This window comes from Pleurodeles waltl, chromosome 11 (genome assembly GCF_031143425.1).
Source record: "Pleurodeles waltl isolate 20211129_DDA chromosome 11, aPleWal1.hap1.20221129, whole genome shotgun sequence".
NCBI lineage: Eukaryota > Metazoa > Chordata > Amphibia > Caudata > Salamandridae > Pleurodeles > Pleurodeles waltl.
Genome location: NC_090450.1, coordinates 657,039,430 through 657,058,512, shown reverse-complemented (window position 1 = coordinate 657,058,512; position 19,083 = coordinate 657,039,430). Strand labels below are relative to the sequence as shown.

At 41.8% G+C, this 19,083-nt stretch overlaps 1 protein-coding gene across 2 annotated transcripts in view; it reads left to right on the top strand.

Moving 5' to 3' along the window:
- Positions 1-19,083, top strand: part of LRRTM4 (leucine rich repeat transmembrane neuronal 4) — a 1,757,998-nt gene that overhangs the window by 341,359 nt on the left and 1,397,556 nt on the right. The gene's annotated exons all lie outside the window — the stretch shown is intronic.

Here is a 19,083-nt window from a genome sequence, read left to right as displayed (position 1 = left end):
GATAAAAGCTTGCCTTCCCGAGCCAGACAGTATCCCTGTGCACTGTGTGTTTTGTAGTTCCTAAGGCTTCTGTGTGCTTCTCCAAGAAATCCTTTGTGCAAAGTGTAGCCCAGGTTCCCAGCACTCTATTCTCTGATGCTCAGCTCCCTGAGTTGTTTTTCTGGTGGTGTGGGATCCCTTTGTGTAGTGCTGCAGTGACCACGATTTGCATCTCCTTTGTCTCTGTGTCCTGGGACTCCTGTAGGTGCTGCCTGGTCTTCTGAGGGCTCTCTGAAGTGCTTTGAGCCCCCGTCTCCTCAGTCCAAGTTGAGACCCACAGGTCCCTCCTGGGCCCAGGTAACACCTTTCCCCACCAACCACGACATGTGCATGAGCTAAGGCTTGTTGGCAGAATACAATGACGAAAACCAGCCTGCATCCAACGACTTAACATGGGACGTCTCTCACACCAAGCAGAAACCCGCAGCTGTCTTCTTTGGTGCATTTCTGACTTTTTCTTAAAACCAGAGGATCCACTTTTGCACCTTTATCCGGGTTAGCAGAGGCTCCTGTTCTTCCTGGACTTTTCATCGGTTCTTGGACTTGGTCTCCTCTCTCCACAGGTCTTCAGGTACAGGAATCCATCATCGGTGTCTTGCAGTCTTCCTTGGATTTTGCATAATCCTGTACCACGAATCCTAGTGTGTTCTGAGGAAACTTGCTGTACTTTACTTCTGTTTTCCTGGGCTTTGGGGTGGGGTACTTTACTTACCTTTGGTGTTTTCTTAAACTCCCAGCACCCCTATACACACTACTCTTGCCTAGGTGGTAAATCGACTTTTGCATTCTACTATTTTAGTATATGTTTTTTTGTTGCCCCTAGGCCCATTCTAGCCTATGGTGATTTTCACTATCTGCACTATTATTTGATTGTTTACTTGCCTGATTTTGGTTACTAGTGTATATTTTATGTGTTTTACTTACCTCCTAAGAGATTATAGCCTTTAAGATATTTTTGGCCTTGTGTCACTAAAATAAAGTACCTTTATGTTTAGTAACACTGTGTATTGTCTTTCTTGTGTTTAAGTACTGTGGGCCTACAGTGATATTGCAAGAGCCTTCCATGTCGCCTAGTTCAGCCTTGGCTGCTCTGCCTTCAGCTACCTCTAGACAGCCTGGCTTCTAGACACTGGCTACATTTCACTATGGCCTGGTACAATGTGTAAGTATCTGTGATACCCACTACAAACCAATCCGGCCTCCTACAGATGGTTTCCTATAAAAAATAGATGAAGGACCTGGGCCACAAGAGGCAAGTTTGAACTCTACAAGTCAGCTAGATTGTGCTGCTCAGGGAATCAACTTCTAGTGGTAAGACCTAAATTTGAACAAGCACTGTCAAAGGCCGTAGGAGTGACTGGTAAGCCTAAGTTCCTTTTGTATCTTTTATTTATTTGTAATAATTTGCAATAGGCATTAAACATTTAAAATGAATTAAAAGCAAAAATGCTGATATCTAAAGTTGGTGAATATGTTTTTGCAATAAAAAGTGAAATAATTCCCACTTCATAAACAAATAAATATAAAAGCAGAGATACCTCTTGTGGTGAACTTGAACATCTGAACAAACAAAATGCAAAATGCCATCACAGTGTTAATGAGTCATGTGTGAAGTTGGGTGACACATTGTTCAATTGTATATGCTGTGGTGGGCAAAGAAAAAGTGAACACTTAATGTTGCATGTGGATGAAGACGGCTGACCAGAAACCTTGTATTTAATCATATAGCATGTGTATTTGTCATGCATTTTTGTAAAACTATAGGCTAGCATGAGAGCCATTGCTGTCTCTAGGACAGACCTAAAAATCCAGACTGTGGATTCAAACTTTGTGTTGAAGTTGTGGGAGTTTGGTACTCTTTTGAGTTTTAATGGGTAATGGAATATTGGATTTTCAGCAAAAAACAAAAATGATGGCCTTCTTAGCTGAGACAGCAATGACTCTCCTTGCAGTCTGTGATGTTTTACTTTGTATTCTATTGTACGCTTCTAGCTTCTGAGCAACAATCAACCTTTATGGGTTATTAATCATACTATATAGAATTTTAACATTACGTGATATACTTAGTGAATAAATGTGCTTTATGCATTAATCCAAGGCAGCGTAGGAAGGTGGCTCTTTATAATGCATGCCAAATTAGGTATACTGTGCAAAGAGTCCAGGGGTTCCCTTACTAGTGGACTGGGTCTTGCTTTAGCAATCCCTAGATGCTCTTTATTTTAGGGGGCAGTGTGGTCGAGCAGCCTTAGGCTTATCAGAGAGGCATGTGAGACATCTGCAAATACACACAAAGTCAATAATTGTGACACGTGACGTGTTGAAAAGTTGACTCAATTTTTGGAAGCTGCAATATTATCCTATGGAGAAAAAACAAAGATGGCAAATAGGTACAGTACAGCGACTTACAGAACTAATCTCCTGGACTTAAGGTGAGTATTGGGCAAGGGTCATGGTCACATCAACTGATCACACCGGGCAGCACTGGAGCGGATGGGTGCAGAGGTGTAGTATGGCATTGGGTGCCCAGTGTTAGTCAATAGGGATTGGTCCTGTTGCAAAGATGCTGCAGGTTGGGATTGGGGATCCAGTTGGGGGTAATTAACAAGTGGGTTCAAATCTCAGGATGTCCAGGGACATGGGGACACTTCAGGTCCTCTTCTCCATGGGACAGGGGTGATGAGTGTAGAGGTGTTTTGAAGGGTTGGGTTTTCTCCCCCAGAGCCCTTGCAGTTGAGGAGGGCCTGCATGCAGAGGCTGCAGGTGGCATCATTGAGTCCACAGAGGGCAAATCCAAGGTGGACTTCATCTCTGGAGGGCTGGGGAACCACACTGGCATTCTTGGTCCACTTCAACACTGGCTGTGTGGCATAGGTGTAGTGGTGCTTTCAGATGTTGTGTTTTAGGCGGTACGGAGTCCTCTCAATTCCTCTTAGCAAGCCTGCAAGATGTAGGGAAACAGCAACGCTGCTCTATGGGTGTTCCTGGGTCTTTTTTGAAGGCAGGGAGTACTTCCAAGCTTAGGAAGCACAACAGCTGTAGGATGAGACGACTTTGGCTCAAATCATCAGGAGCAGCAGACAGGTCTCAGCGCTGGGTCCAGGTCATGTGTGTCTTCCTTTGCTTTCTCATCCTTTCAGTGTCCTCCTTCTTAGTTCAGCAGGAATCTCCTTTCCTGGTGCCAGGGGCTCCCCTAAATACCTCATTTAGGGATGTTTGTGGGAGAGTGTAGGGTAGTAGCCAATGGGCTCCCTACCCCTAGGGTCATTATACACCTATAAGACCACTTCCTGTGTATAGCGGGCATAACCCTGTCCCTCAGTTCCTAAATCTGCCAACACCAAGATGGGAGAGTTCTAAAAGTTGTGTCCCCATCAGGTGGCGTACCTTAGGTGTGGGTCTGGCCTAAGGTGTGGACTCACCTCCCTGAATACTAAATTTCCTGTCTTTCCAGGTGGCAAATGGGCCCGGGCGGGGGGGCAGCAACTCTCCTTTGAGTGTAGCCAGATCTGCATACCAAGGGCGGTGGGATTCCTTGAAGTCCCCTGCCTTGGAATGCAGATTCACAGGTCATCCTGTTAGGCAGTGTGACAACCACTTCTACCAGAGCAGGCTTTGTCTCTGACCATCGGAGAGTAAAGGCTCTCACCCTGGGGGGGGTCAGATTTGTGCCTGATGGTAGCAGGCTGGATAAAACTAGTCAGTACCCACAAAGGTAGTTGGTAGGTTTTCAGGGCACACCTCTAAGGTGGCCGCTGGGTGCATGTATTAATAAATCCATGACTGGCATCAGTGGAGGTCTATTAATATGAAATGTTTGATACCAATCATCTCTATTTTCAGTGAAGCAATCATGTAGCTGGGAAACTCATACTGACCAGTATCTAGCACATGTACTTAAAATGCCTTCCCTGTTCACTCACTATGTCTAAGAATCGACAAAGACATAGCGGGGGCATATCTGTGCATGCAGATATGTCCTCAGATGTAAAATAATGCACCCTGCCTTCGGGCTGTAAGTCCTACTGTAGGGGTGATTACATATATTACATGCAGTGTTAGGGGACGTGGCACACAGGCTGTGTGCCATGTTGTGTTTTCACTTTTGGCTGCACCAAGACATGCAGCTTGAAATGGCAGTCTGCATGTGCTAGGTGAGGGATCCCTGAGAGTGGCACCATATATGCTGCAGCCCTTGGGGACTCTCTTTGGTACCAATGCACCAGGTACCAGAGGTTCCATGAGAATTGCCATTTGGGAAACAATTGCACAGTTTTAGGAAAAGAGATCTGGCACTGGTGGCTAGGCTAGCAGGAACCCAGTGCACTTTCAGTCAAAATTGCATTGAATACCAGGCAGAAATTTGGGGTGAGCATGTCAAAAAGGGGCACTTTCCTACAAGCAACATAACTCAAAAAGATAGAGAGCTATGTCCAAACAAGCCCTGCAAGGACATCTAAAGAGACTATTTCTTGTGAGACACTGATAGGGAAGTTGCATAGTAGATCACGTGAGCCTCATCCCTCACTGAACATGCCCCAACCGCCTGGCCCTTTAGACGTACAGAAGCAGTGGGCATTTCGATGTTCCATGAACACAGATTTGATTAGTTGGCTGGTGTAAAATGCGAGCAGGCTGGTAGAAAATATGGCCAGGCTTAAAAGGCTCTTCTAATTACTAGCACTTCTCTTTGTATTCCATGCTTCATGCTGCCTGGAGCAACCACTGCATTACAAAAAAAAAAAACATTATAGCAGAACAGCGCGAAACTGTCTTGGGAATTTTTGTTTTGTGTAGTAAAATGTGCTCGGATTTTTCTGCTTTGCTATTGACCCAAGGTCACTATTTACGCCCAAAGGCACAGTTACATTGTATTTCAAGAGTCTAATCATTGGAAAGCTGAAGGGATTCCTACATATGATAAAACAACGAACGTGGGCCTAATATTCAACACTTTATTTCAAGGGAAATTAGCATTTTTCACACGTGTGAATTTAGGCAACAATTTTTGTATTCAGTAAATGCACGGCGTGCTTGTAAATCGTGTTGTGCAACTGACATTCCCTCATGCACAATTCATGCTGAAGTGTCCTGCAGGGCGGTTGGCAGGCAATGATTGCAGCGCATCTTTCTTGTGCCAGTCACACGTGGCAGGTTTGACACTGGGTATGGGTACCTCAGGGATGACAGAGTTTATAAAGGGTACAGGGAGGTAAGTTTACTTCACCGCCCATGCGATACAGTGGAGTAAAGAATTGCATTTTTATCCATAATGTATTAAACATCAATTGTAAGCGTTGTGGTTAACATTGTATGTCTATTTGTAAAGCATAGGTTCGCCAGTTCAGACTTGAAACGTAAAAATTATGCTCCCCCACATAATTTGAAGAGGGCTTCCGGAGTCCCCATATCTCACAAATATTCATTGGCCTCTGGAGAAATTGGCCCCTAGAATGGTTGATGGGCCCCTGAAGTCTAAGGCCACCTGCAGTGCACGGACTTATGTTAAAACCCTGCACCAATGTGTTTCTTTGTGATAAATAACAGATATTTAGAGAACATGTGCAGATCATTTATGGACCATCTGTGTCAATGAACTCCCAAGGGTTACTGGAGTTTAAGTGAAATGGCCTGCTGGCGCCTCCCAGGCACCTTAAGTGTGTGGCTCATGGAGCATTTGAGTAATAGAGCAGCAAGCACACACTCGCTGTTGTTATACTTGAGGTGTCAAGTGGAATTGCCCTTTTGTATGAAATGCTCAATTGTGAGTCTCAACCTGTGACTAAAAACATACGTGACGACACATTTGAGAGGTTCATTTGTTCTTTCCGTTTTCTGTGATTTGAGGACATCCCATTTTGTGCAAAATGTTCAAGTTATTGCTTTCCTTTACATTCGCTGCATTCCACGTTTGTTCTGAGTTCTGATACTCTGCAGTCTGAGAATATTTAGTGCATGAGGCACTTAGGAAATGGAAAAGTTACAAATGTTTCCAAATTTATTTTGTAACTATAGAATTCCAAAACTGGAATATTAGATTTTATTAATTTAAGGGATTTAATGCTATCCTTGTTTCACAAAATTCTGGAGTTAATTCTCTTTCATCCTTAATTTTCTCACCTCGCTCTGTATATACCAGGCACTGTTGGGTTGATGTAATCCCAGGTTTTCGGTAATTATTGGTCTGCTAAGCGTTTGCTAATATTTCCATTACAACCACATAAAGTCTTCATGTACATCTTTGATGTGATGACTGTACAGATATCACCATTGGGTCAGTTGTTTATATTTTCATCATAACAATCCTCTGGTAGGCACTACTGTCTTTAATCTGCTCGTGCATATTTTTCTTAGAACTTTATCAAATGCTAACAATATGTATGTCTCTAAGTAAAACATATACCAATGAATGTATTTCAGCGAAATTGAATATAATGTATAAACAATCATATATATCTGTTACATTGTTAAAATACTTTAAATGCCTCTACATATTAAAATCTAGAAATTGAAGATCAGCTTGTTGGAAATCCATATTGCAAATTGTGTATGATCATCCCTGACCAGTGCTCAGCCACCATTGGTCTTTGCTATACGACAACTAAATAAATAACTATTATAACAGCTAAGCAAATATAATTTACATAATGTCTTCTCTGAATATATATCATTTTAAAAAACATTCATCCCGTGCTCCTTTCTCTAAGTTTAAGGGTTACTGCAAACAATCACTCTTATCTAATAGTAATCCAAATAAATTTAGCAAAATCCAAATTGCCTCTGTTGAAGTGAGAGAAAATTAAACTGATTTCCTACCTCAAAGAAAGGGGCTTTAATGAGCCCACAAAATCTATCAAAAAAACAAATTCTAGGAATATGCAAGTATATTCTTGCATCCCTTTTAAATGGTCCTTCGTTGAATCTATGTTACAAGGCCCAACAGCCTAGTCTTTCACCAAACTGTCAAATCGTTTTGTGTCATGTCAAATCTAGCTTTGATTTTGCAAATAAATTTATATAATGCAAGATAATAATATAAAAGTTAGAAATGTTAAAAATAAAATGATGATCAACATTTAATGCAGAAACATGTTGACTATGTGTCATCTCTTCCCACTTTCAAAGTTACATTTGTAGGGACAGATCCCAGAGGTGGAGGCCTACATTATTTTATTAAAATGTTAAAGCAGGCAGATTAAAGTTCTACCAATAGAACATATTCAACATTATAGTAAACAATAATTAAAACACCATCCACGCATGGATTTTGACCCTTTCTTGTCCCTCGCATCATCTGTAAAATAGCTTTTTTCTTAGCTAAGCCTTCAAGATCTAATCTGAATGGTCGTTAACCATGGGCAGACTAAACCTTCAAAATAACATGGCAATGTCCTCTACATTAGCTTTACCCTCTACTGAATGGCGATCTGTACAATAATGCATGTAAATGACCTTCATTTTCTAGTTACTCTCCTGCTTCCTTTCATCTCTGTCATACATCCCCACAATTACTGTGGATCCCTTCATTTTTCGTTAATCAATACACTGGAATGTATTAGCTACTGTCCCACTTCTTCACATTTTTTTTTTTTTTTTTAGATTTAAACTACTAGGAAAGCCTAGGAATATCATGTGACTCCTATGGGTTCCTATTTTGTTTGTACCGAGTTCATCACAGTCAAGAACTCCACAAAGGCGGAATGGAGCCCTCTGTGAATGTGCACTTTTTTCTTTTTTTCTCCCCCTGGAAAACGTGCATGTATTTCCTGTGGATAAACCCCTGGCAGTGAATCCCCAGGTTGAGGTGATTCATTTCTTTGTCACGCCCTAGAAGTAAATTTACTCCAATCCTTTGCTGGAGTAAATTTACAACCCCTTTCATGTGTGAAAAGGCAGGAGAGGAGTTCGGAAGTACCCACAGTCAGGCATATTTATAAACATTCACAAATTTCTAATGCAAACCATGGCTTGGAATACTCATTCACACACCTTGAATAAAATGCATGGCTTTGGAGATGCCCACACTTTCATTAGAGAGCTCCACAGTTGTAAGTGTGTTTACACCTACTAAGAACCCCTTTGTGATTTTGTGGCAGGAAAACTGAGTCATAAGCTATCCAGATCTACCTCTGTGACAAGGGCTCACTGTGTGAGTCATTGCAGTCTGAAACAAATTTCAGATATATTTTTGGGTTCAATATTACTTACTTTCTTTCTAGCGTTCAATAGCCTTTGTCAAATTGTGGATATTGTAGTTAGATATTTGACAATGAATCTGCTATGTCTAACTAACATCAAAACCTAGATATAGCCTCATAAATCATTATCATGACCACTGAATTGTGTGTTGTGGTCAAGGCCACTAGCAATATGTGATTGTGCTTCTGTGACATTTTATGCATAATTATTGATTTACCCCACCTTCCAGGCACTCTGCCACCTGCTGGATAATTTCGTGATTTTAACAAAAAGTGTCTTATTTCTAGCTCTATTGGAACAAAGGTTACAAAATAAAGCACCCGGTTGATTTGGGGGAAGGTGTCAGGCCCTTTGTAAAGTTTAACTGTTCACCCTTTATGTTGTTGATTGCAGTAGTTAGTTGTAGACTGGTAGCAGTGAGACCAAACGTTAGTCCCAAGTATTTATCCATGAAAATAACAAACTATTGACATAATACAGTCATAGATCGCACCACATAATTTAGTGCACACTACTGCAAAACCTGACCTGTATTGCTGAATAACCTGCTACAGAAAACCAATATTAAATTGGCGTTGTTCTAAGACTGCGGGGTATACTGTAGAATATGCCCTCGTTTCTATTTGAAAAACACAGTGCTACATGACTTGTCAGTCTTTGTCTTTTTATAACCCATCTGTGAATATAACACCTGGTCCTGCTGAATGCTCCGATTACAGCTATGTTACACTTGAAAAGACTAAAGATGCTGGGTTTATGTGGCATCACTTTTAATCAGATGTGAGATATTAGGCCATTTATTTGATGGCACCTAAACAACTTCTCTCTGCTCTTTGGGCCTCATTTACAAGAAGGTGGCGCAGCGCTGCGCCAAAGTTGGCAGCGCTGCACTCCATCACTTCAGATATGCAGAGATGCACTATATTTAGAAAAATATGGCGCACCCCTTTTCTTCCCCTAGCACTGACTCTAAAAATAGCTGCCTAGTGCTAAAACAGGCACCCTCGAACCGTAGTGCAAGGTTGCCGCGTTGCAGGGAATGATTGGTCATGTGCAGGAAGGTGTCCCTTCCTGCACATAAACAATCATTAATGGTGATTTGTTACTTCTATGTGTGCTGCAGAATGCACCACAAAGAAGTAGCAAAGCGTCATTATTTAATGATCGTTTATGTGCAGTACCTTCCTGTCCATAAACAATAATTTATGGCATTTTGCAAAAACGAGGAGAAATAAAAGTATTTCTCCTTGTTGTGCCGTGCTAACGCCACCACTGAGGTGACGTTAGGTTTTGATGCTGCCTCAGGTTTACAAATCCACCTAAATCTGGGGCAGTGCCAAAATGCAATGGGTGTTGCAGTGGAATGCCCACAGCAACAGCTATTTCACACCCCTTTCACGCAAAGTGATGTGGGTAAAGGGACCATATTTACAAAGTGGCGTTAAGACACTAAAATTGATACAACACTGCTTTGTAAATAAGGCTCAGGGCATTGTGCCACTGGAGTGTCGTTAAAAGTGACACTCGTGTGGCACATTTGCCTGGTAAATGAGGCCCTTTGTTTTCAATTCAGAAGTTAAATAAGTGGCAAAGTGATCTGCTCAAGATCACCAGCTGTGTAAGTAAGGGTAGGTAGGTGAGCCAAAATTAAGTACGTCTCAGCCTGAAGTATCCAGCATTTCCACCCTCTAGTTTACAGAGCACACCTAGTTTACCTTGCTAAACTTGCTGTTACCAGCTCCGATTTCATTATTCATTCAAAAACATTTATTATATGTTCGAAAAATGGACTCCAGTGCAATTGACTACAGTTGGTAAAACAATGAATTCTGTGTGTTGTTGATTTCCTTTCTTGTATACGAACGATTGAACAATGGAAATGGCATGGAACTCGAGATGGCCAGGATAAATGTTTGTTGATTTTCAGTGAATATAATTGGTGACTTAGAGAGAGTACCCAGCAGGAAAGAGTGCGTACGTGCGTGAAGAATACCTTAGATGGAATCCTTTTTTATAGTCTCAGCAGAGAGGCCAGCAAATGAACACTAACAAGCTGAACCTCTGTCTCAGCCTCCATAGTGGACTTCAATCAGGCCGACGGAGGCAATGTCGCTTACACAGCGAAATGAGTCTTAACGGTACAAGGATCTATCATACGGTAAGTACATTTTACTAGCCACAGTGTAGAGGGAAGACACTTCCCAGTTGTGCGTGATTTTTTTTTTATGGGATAGCATACACACTTCTCATTTGGAATCTAAATGTAAACATTTTGGGAGGTCTCGCTTTTTAATAATGCCTTTTGCTTTAAGAACAGTGATGCACAGAAAAAAGTACATTATGACGTTCACTGATGTGGATGAGATGAAAGTGCAAGTCTCCTGGCTGTCCAGCCAGCCACATCGACTGGTTTCAGGATCTGCGATACAGTCAGTGTCTGTACCACTTAGAGCGAAGCAGGCAACGTGACAGCAAGGACCTGCATTTTAATGTGTTCATTATTAAGCGGTGGCATTCTTAGTGCAGCCACCTTCGGGGTGGCTCGCTTCACACAGGAGCCTGGGGGTTTGTGTCTCCACGCGCAGTGTGCGCTACACAAAAATACACTCATTCATTCACTCATAGTTACCATGGTAACCGCTACCATTTTGAGCAACAGACTGCTGGCAACAGCAGTGAGACACCCGATGCATTTCAAAGAGGGCAATCACTGATTGCACTTGTATTTATAGCTATGCTGTAATCATTCTAATTGCATCTTTTTTTCTGCCAAAACATATGCGAAAGTATCTGCTTGGTTTAAGATTAGGGAGAATGTATTTTCTTATTCTGAGAGCGCATGGAAGGCCCTCCATGCACTTAGAGTCAGACTGGCATATAAGAGAATAGTCTGGCCGAATCATAAAAACAGAAGTAGTATTTCTGTGGCAATTCCCCCTCTCTCTCCAGACTTCTGCCGTCTCTCTTTATCCCTCTAGTAATTACACCTATTCAGTCTCTCCTCAGGCAAAATTCAGTCTCGAATTAACCATATCCTTCTGCTCCTCCTGAGTTGCACCTCTGTCCCAACTCGGTGTCTTTTCTCTCCTCAAACTCTCTTTTCCTCATTTGCTCCCGTCTCTTCTCAGGTACCCCCAGGGTCTCTTCAGATTTCTCCTACCTTTCCTCAATTGTTCCCTGTTTACTATGTCACCTCCCTCTCCTCAGACACCCTCTGTTTCCTCTCACTTGCCCTTCTCCTCTCAGTCTTATGTCTCTCCAATCTCTCCTTGGAGTACTCGCTTCTCATCTGACTCTACTCTGCTTCTCTTTACTCCTTCCAATAGGTCTCTCACTTTTCTCATCCTTTCAGCTCTGTCACTACACAACCCACCTCTGTCAGTCCTCAGAACTGCTCCATCTCTCTTGGACCACAAACCCTTTCGCTCTCCAGACCCATTCTCTCTCAGGACAGTGAGGCAACTCTATTTAGACAGCCCTGTTTCTAAGTGGTCTCTTTTCAGCCCCTCCTCAGCTGCACTGGTTCTCCTTAGGCACTATTATGTTTGCCATGTACTACCTTTTCATTTGTTCAACTTAAAAACGTGCAGGGCACCAAAGTTTTTCTTAGGAGCCCAAAACCAGCACTGCCAAATGCTAGAGAAGTTGAATATCAAAGGTGTCTAGTCTTGATCTCATTAAAAGACCGGAGTCTACCATTATGCAATGACCTTAAATTGCTGCCCCAGCATGCAGCCCTTTAAAGACCAGGAACACATCATAAAGCATTAGAACGTTCAAAACATATAAAGATCCAATGCATGCAGTCATCATCCTCTCTTTTATTTGTTGCTCCTTGACAGATAAGTACTTCTGCTATACTTTCTTTGTTATTGACAGATAAGTACTTCTGTTATACTTTCTTTGTTATTATTTTTTTGACTATTTTGATATATAGCTATTTGTATGGGAATGTTTCTGCCCTTCCAATTTATGGTGGAGCTTGGTAAGTATTTAGAGCTTAGGATTTTATTATTGTTGGTTTTACTCTAAAGCCATCTTAATATTGGCTTACCTACCTTGTTTTTTGCTGCCTTGAACAACAGCTAGTCGTATCCATGTCTTGGGGGTCCAGCATTTGATATCCGACCTCATATGTTTGTGGTTTCTACCACTGGTTCCCGGCATGGTCGCCAGCTCTCGGCAATCACACACTTCCAACATTTGCCGAAACGGCGCAGTCATGGAAGCTTCTGCTCTGCAGTCGAGCCTATCATAAGAATTAAAAGAGTCATTCGAGCCTCCGGGTTGAATTTTGTGATTTTTGCTTAGCAGCATCACGCTTGCTGGAGCACGTTGTCAGGCAGCCATGCCAATAGGGTCTTGAGGCTGCAGTCCTCCTTTTGTGTTTGTTTAAGTTCCTTGATGATACGCTTGAGGGGTCGGGACGCTTGGCTACTGTTGGTATTTAAGTGAATACCTTGTAGCGGTTCTGCCAATGAGCGCCCAACAGCTCAATTTTTTGGTATCTTACCGCTGAGGCATAGTATTGGGAAATGGAGCCTCTACTGAGCTCCTTGCAGCACTTGAGCTCCCTTTACTGGTCTGACAAAAGTACCAACTGACGAGTTCAGGCTTTTTGTTGCTTTGGTTTTTATTTATACCAATCTTAAAGGTGCAGTTTATTTATATTGCCTGATATACATTGATATCCTGTTTTTTTTTATAACACCAGGGATAATTGAAGGTTCTAACCCCTAGGTTCATCCTGTGGTCAATTTTATAGGTGAATCTATTAAAAGGTTCTTGGAGGAGGAACTTAGGTACTCATTGAGAGAGTTGGTGAACACTGTGCTTGCTAAGAGGAAGAGGGTGACCCCTTCAGAAGAGAATTAATTTTCCTTCCCTGGCGAGGATTACCCTTCTACATGTGAAACCCGAAAAAGGAGAAAGTCTTCCCAAAAAAGAAAGCACGTTGAGAAGTCCCAACACCACGCCTATGGTGCAGGTTGCCTGTGTGCTACAATAAAAAATGGGGCTCATAGCAGCACAAGAAGGGGCCAACTTGATGGGTGCTCATTGCTGGCACAAAGGAGTGGCAGGACAGTTTAGATTCCTCTGTGGAACAGGACAATATAGATTATGATGACATGGAATGGAATGGGACAAATATGTTTTTGACCTGCAGGAAAGCTGTGATATTTTGGGGAGTTTTGATGAAGATCTGGAACAGGCTTCTACCACTAATGAGGTAAACAACCCCTTCGGGGAGAAATGTTTCACCCTACCCTGATAAAACCTGATTGTAGTACAGGATGATGGGCAATGGACCATGTTATTAAGGAACATATTTACAATCTCATAGCTCCACTGGAGCGTCACTTTCTGTGATGCCCCGGTGGTGTTGTGCACTGCCCCCTATTTACAAGGTGACGCTAAGCCACTTTTTGTGGCTTAATACTGCCTTGTAAATATGGGTCTCTCCCACACAGTTTTCTGTGGCAGAGGAGTATGCAAATGGTGTAGCTGTGGTGCTCCACCGCAACACCCATTTGACGCTGCCCCAGATTTCCAAGGCAACGTAAACCTGAGGCAGCGCCAAAAACTAATGCCACCCCAGGGTTGGCGTTACCATGACGCAACAAGGAGAAATACTTTTATTTCTCCTAATTTTTGCTTTTTCTATGTGTGATGCATTCTGCAGCACAAATAGAAGGAGCAAAAGGCCATGAATGACTGTTTATGTGCAGGAAGGGACACCTTTCTGCACATAGACAATCATTTAATAATGATGATTTGCTACTTATATGTGTGTTGCATTCTGCAGCACACATAGAAGTGCCAAATTGCCATTGTAGGTTGTTTATGTGCAGGAGAGGACACCTTCCTGCACAGAAACAATTGTTTCACTTCAACACAGACACCCTTGTTTTATGGTGCAAGGATGCCTGAACTGTCGCTGGCAGCTTAAATTTAGAGCCAGCACTAGGGGAAGCACAGGGGTGTGGCATATTTTTGTAAATACAGAGCATCCCTGTATTTCAGAACTGATGCAGCGCAGAGTTGCCAATCTTGGTGCAGTGACTTGACTGCTACCTGTAAATATACCCCTTTGTTTTCAAAGCTTTGAGTCAGGAAGTCTTTGGACAAGGAGACCCATAGTCTAATTTGGGCTGAGTGCCATAGACCCTCTACTGGTGACAAGATTTTCAATACTCCTAACCAGGATCCTGAACTCATAACATTTTTGCTTGAATTTTAATTGCCTAGAAAGGGAACAGAGAAGTGCCTGAAACAATGTCAGGACAAGGTCCTTGATATGCTGGGCCCTCTCACCTGCCTTTAGGGTATGACCAAGGAGGCCAGGAGCAAAAATATAAGTGTCAATGTGGAGCTGTTGAGAGGTTGGGCACAAAGTGCCATTTGCATGCAGGGAAATGCTGATGCTAGCCTAATCACAGAGAGGAGAAAGGTAGTCCTAATGAGGATGAATCCCAAGCTGGATGATTTATCCACTAAAGAGGACATGGGAGACCTTAAGGATCTATTGTTTAGCAAAGCTTTGCTAAGTCCCTAGGGAAATACGTTGTGACCTTTACTGCCTTCAGTAAGGCACAAAGTAATATGACAAGAGTCTCCAACTTGAGGACTGTTTTTGGACAGGCTGACAGTAGGGGACCGGCTAGCAAGTGGCGGTCACTCAGGTCCCAATTTTACACCCAAGATACCAGAAACTACAGATATTACAGTAAGGGCTGCAGCCCCAAAACTAACCTTTACCCCCAGAGAGGGAGAAATTCAAGGTCCTGTGGTGGAAGATTGAGGCCTTTTAGCACCGGATGCCGAGGTGAGCTCTTTTGGTTCTTCTCAGGTAAAGGGGATAGGTCGAGCTTCTTCATCCATAATTGGGAGAGAATTACAGGAGATGCTTGGGGTTTAGAAATTGTTACTGGTTTCACAATAGAGTTCTGGGAGACACCAATATAAGTCAGCCAGCCAAAGAAACTGGCCTTAGACACAGGGAAGATGGATCTGATAGACGGATGCGGCCCAGATGTTAGAAAAAGGGGCTTTGATTTGAGCTGCAGAATAGCCAAATGTTAGGGTAGTACAGTTTTTTCTAGTGAAAAAATCGAAAGGTTGGCATCCTGCCATAAATGTAAGGGATTTAAACAAAATTATGGTCTACAGGCACTTTAAGATGGAAGGGATCCATCTGCTGAGAGACATTTTGCAGACAAACAATTAGTTGGTGAAGTTAGACCTAAAGGATGCATACTTCACGATACTCATAGTAAGGGACAGGCAAAGAAATATCCTCTTCAGGTGGAGGGATAGTCTTTACCAGTTCAACTGCCTCCTTTTTGGGCTATCATCAGCCACGTGGTGTTTCACCAAAGTATTGTGTCTAATGGTAGCCTTCCTCAGAGAGAGGGGTGTCTGGTTAATAATTTACTTGGGCAATATTTTTCTCATATCCCAAGAAAGGCTAGAACTTCCAAAACACTTGGCATGGACACTCAAACGTTTGGAGAGATTGGGTTTCATAGACAATGCAGACTAATCTGTCATGATCCCCACTCAGAATCTAAAATTCTTGGGATTCCAGGTAGATACTCTATTTTCTCAATCGTTTGTTTCACAGGAGAAGATGACAAAGATAAAGAAAGAGATACAAGCAGTTTTGTCAAAGAAGGTGATCATCTTAAAAGATCTTTAGAGAGTTTTGGGGCTATTGTCATTGTCCATTGAGGCCATTTCTCCAGTTCGTCTACATTACAGGGGCCTTCAGAGGCTGAACGCTTTGGGTCTGAGTAAAGGTTTGTGGTACTAAGATACTGTTCCCCTATCAGTTGACACCTGAGAGGATCTACAGTGGTGGTTAAATAATCTGAAGGCTTGAAACGGCAAGACCATCTTTGGAAATGTTTTTTACATGGTGTTGAAATTGGATGCCAGCAATTTAGGTTGGGGAGCTCATTTTAACAGCTTACAAACAGGTGGAAGATGGTCTAGGGAGGAACAGTTACATCATATAAATTGTTTAGAAATATTGGCTGGTGAATGTTTTGATGAGCTTCAAGGAGTTGTTGGTAAACACTGTGACACTGTTTCGTTAGACAGCTTTACAGCAGTGTCATATATAAACTGGTCAAGGTCAAAGGCTCTGGCAGATCTGGCCATATGAATTTGGTATTTTTTTTCAGATCACAAGATTGTATTAAAAGCAGAATTTATTCCAGACCTTCAGAATATAAGGGCAGATTAGAATTCCAAGTACCTCAAGGAGTTCAGCAATTGGAAATTGAATCCAGATGTTTTCAGTCTGATTCAAGGGCTATGGGGTTTGGTTTAAGTAGTCTTGTTTTCAAGCAGGCTGTCTTACCAGGTACCCAGGTACTTCAGATGGAGGCTGGATCTGGAGGCAATGGCAGTAGACGCCTTTCTGCAGGATTGGGAAAGCAAGGGAAATTATGCCTTCTCCATGATTCAGAGAGTATTGATGAAAGTAAGGTTGGAAGGTTGAAGCGTTATTCTGATTACTCCCTCTTGGAGGTCACAAGTTTGGTTCCCAGGGTGATGGAGCTTCCAGTGGCTATCCCCAGTTGGTCCTGATATCTTTGGGTCTTCTGCTGGATTCAGAGTGAGAATAACATCCCTTGGTGCTAGAAGGGAAATTAACCTTCTTGTTTGGAAGATTCCAGTTGTACTAGCAGATGTTCAGGCCTTTCAGGAGAAGCTGAAGATCTATTGGATGAATCTTGGGCCCCAGGAACTACGAAGAGATAAAAAAGTGTTTGGAAGAAGTGGTGTAGTTGGTGCATGGAGAGGGATTTTGATCCTTTGGAAGCTCCTGTACCAGAGGAAGATTTGTACAATTCAGGACTCATGTATAGGAGTATTACATGTTATAGATTAGCTATTTCAGCTATTCATGATTTGGTTAACAATTCTGTGATTGGAAGATACTCTCTGATGAGAAAGGTGATGAAGGATGGATGTCTAAAGAGAGCTCCCAGGGCTCGCTATGATTCTCTCTGAGCCTTCAGCTTAATTTCAAGTTATTTAATTCATGGTCAGTTAATAACTAACTTTTTGTTAAACAAATCATCTTGAAACTAGTTACTTTGCTTTGCTGGATTTCATTTAGAAGGGTTTCTGACGTTAAGGTGTTGGAAATCTCAAATAGGGTTAATTCCTGGAGGGGGTACACTTTGAAATTTGGAAAATAACAAAAAACAAGTCTGAGTCAATTTTTACTCCTTTTTGCAAGTCTATGTGTGGTGAGTTGCATGAGAATGTATGAGAATAAGATTTTGGAGTATACAGAAAACAGTGAAGAGCAATTGTTGTTATCTTATGTTAGACCTTACAAAGCAGTATCTATAGCTGTGCTAGCTAGATGGGTGCATGTAGCTATGAGTTGAGCAGGTGTCAATCTTTCCAGGTTTGGTGCACATTCTTCCAGAGGTTCTCTGTGCAGGTGTTTTGTTACCTGAGATTTTGAAAGCAGCAGATTGGTTGAATGCCAATACTTTAACAAAGTTCTACTTAAGACCGGAAATGTATGTATGTTGTGTGACACTAGATGGCTCTAAACATGCATAATTGTAGCCTCTGGTCTTGTAATGAAATGTTGATTCTCCAATTAACATGCAAAGAGAATCTTGATTTCATTTAAGACAATGGAGGCTAATATTATCCCACCCTCCTCACCCTATGAAGAAAAGATGGAGTAAATGTGGAAATAAAAAAAATAAAAAAACAATGTATATGTATTGATAATTAAGTAAGTTATTATTTAATGTTTTTACACATCTTGTTTCCGATTCACAAAGGTAAACTTAGAACAAAAGTCTACATTTAGATCTAAAATCTAACTTTACTTGCAGTAATCATACTTGTAGTAAAGGTAGACTTTTGGCCTAAGTTTAGACTTTTGGTCTAAGTTTATACCAAAAGTCTAAACTTAAACTAAAAGTCTAGCTTTACTCATAGTAAAGTTAGACTTTTGGTCTAAGTTTAGACTTTTGGTCTAAACTTAGACCAAAAGTCTAACTTTACTACAGGTAAAGTTAGGTTTTAGGTCTAAACTTAGACTTTTGGTCTAAACTTGGACTTTTTGTGTAAGTCTACCTATGTGAATCTGGCCCCATATGTTTGTAGATCACTTTGGAGTTTTGTAATTCCAGACAATTCATTATACAGTTTGATAGAAAAATAAGAAGATGTTATCCTGTTTATTCACAGCCTAAAAGAGGATGATGGCTGTGTGCATTGAATGTTTATATGTTTTGAACATTCTACTGCTTTATGATGTGTTACTGTTCTATAAAGGACTGCATGTTGAGGCAGAAATAAAAGGTTATTGCATAACGTTAGCCTCTGTTGTCTTTAATGAAATCAAGATTCTCTTTGCATGTGAACTGGAGAATCACCATCCCCTCTCATTTCTCTTTCTTCCACCACCCTACACTTCCTGTGTATTATTCCCACTCTTGCAGGCTTTTTGTCATCATTGCATTCTCTGGTGCTGTCAAGTGCTAGAGAAGTTGAACACCAAAGCTGTCTAGTCTTGATTCCCTCTCATATCTCTTTCTCCCACCGCCCTACACTTCCTGTATATTATGCCCACTCTTGCAGGCATTTTTCCACCATTGTTTCCTCCCTTTGTCAATGCCTTGCTATTTTTCTCTTCCATCTTCTTTCTTCCTTTCTCAGTTATCCTGTGTCAAAGTAGGCCCGGTCCCATAAAATAATGTCAGCACCCACCACTTCTGTTAGCGCATCTGGACTTATTTGGTTTCTTCTCCTTGATTTATAAGGGGACTCATTAGAGGTTCGATGGACCTTTTGACTGCACTTAGA